We start from the raw sequence: 1823 nt of genomic DNA on the forward strand, positions 1-1823 counted from the left end.
CTGGGGAGAGGGAGGTCTGGGCCTCCCTTCTGAAGCTGCTGCCCCCGAGACCCGACCCCAGATAAGTGGAAGAAAATGGATGGATGGATGGATGGATGGATGGATGGATGGATGGATGGATGGATGGATGGATGGATGGATGGAGATGGCTACAAACTGCCAGTGAACCACTACCAACAGAATAATATAAACTGAATGCTGCTTCCATGATTTTTGTCATCATCCATCATGAGGCCAGCACACGGTCCTGTTTTTAATGTATGCAGGTTCAAATCATGAACAGGCTGCCACCATGCTCCACCCAGTGACGTCACGCTGCTCTCACAATGATACACAACCATGGCTTCAACTCAGACGGTTCATGCACGCTCAAAACCACGTTTATCTCTCTCCTTTTTTTGGTACAAGTTTGACAATTTTATTTTGAAAGTATCAACCGGAAATGGTATGTCTAAGTTGTTGAACCTGACAGATGTTGCGCTCAGTCTGCATGAGAAAAAAGAAAAGCAATAATAAAACAGCTACAGACTCACAGTGTGGTGAAACAGCCACACCTGCTCTCTAATTACTGACCCCGGTGGAGGAATGAGACCTCCTGCGCGTGCGCACTGACCAGCTGCGTCAGGTTTGTTTCATTTTCTCCTGTCAGTCACACAGAAACACCCACAGATGTGACACAGATTTGATTYCTCAAACAATTTGAGGCCCAAGCTGTGTTTTTATGATAACAAGTCTAAGCCCTGCGTATGTAGGATACAGACTTGTCAAAGTTGTGAAACATCTCGTTTTTTCTTTCTTATATGCGTTTGAAGAACAAAGTCTGTGCAACACAAAGTGCATTGATGTGTGTTTAAACATTAAACCTTAGCAGCAGATCAGAGCTGGACGGATAAAGATCCGAATCTTTGCACTGAATCAGAATTTACATTCTGTTGTCATTCAGATCCGTGGTGTCCTGCAGTCTCACTGGGAAAACAGCTGAATTTGCAGAACTTTGCAAAATCAAACAAGTCGGGTCACTGATGCAGCTGAAAAACTCACAAGAAACACGATGGACTCAAATGAGTCGTTTACATAAGTTTATAATAAATAAATAATCCATTTAACACACATTGATAATTTAGTGACGCAACTTTCTGTTTGATTTGCACATTTTACACTTGTGTTCCATCATTTTTAATGCGTTTTCTGTTTTAGTGTATTGAAATGTAAAATGTGTTTCCTTAATATTCAACACCACAGCGTTTTTTTAAGACTGAAGTGACAGAAGTGGTTCAAATCCACCCAGACAAAACTCTGATGATCAGCTTGAGTTTGTTTGTTGGTTTTTGTCGCCCTCTAGAGGCAGGTTTGAGTAGTTACACGTGTTGGCTCGTTGAACTTGAACAGTGTGTTTTACAATCTAAAAAACTGTCCAATAATTTTCTCCACAAGTCAAACCAATGATCAGTTTAAGTTCAGGACAGTTTATATTGTGTTATAATAATGCAGCAGCACACAGATCCATCCATTTTCTTGATTTTCCTGTCCAGGTCACGAGCAGCTGGTGCTGTCTCCAGCGGTCACTGTACAGGAGATGATGGAGCCCCTGGACATGTCTCCAGTCCATCACTGGGACACAGAGAGATAAACAACCATACACACTTTCAGAGGCAGTTTAGAATTAATAATGAACCTATTATGGATGTTTTTGTTTTGTGGAAGAAAATCAGAGTAAAGAGGGAGAACATATAAACATTTACATGGGTGAATTGAGTATATTTGTATTGGTTACACTTTAAACCTCTGGTGGCAAACATGAGCATTACACCACAGAATTATCT

This window comes from Austrofundulus limnaeus, unplaced genomic scaffold (genome assembly GCF_001266775.1).
Source record: "Austrofundulus limnaeus strain Quisiro unplaced genomic scaffold, Austrofundulus_limnaeus-1.0 Scaffold72, whole genome shotgun sequence".
In the NCBI taxonomy this organism is placed as follows: domain Eukaryota; kingdom Metazoa; phylum Chordata; class Actinopteri; order Cyprinodontiformes; family Rivulidae; genus Austrofundulus; species Austrofundulus limnaeus.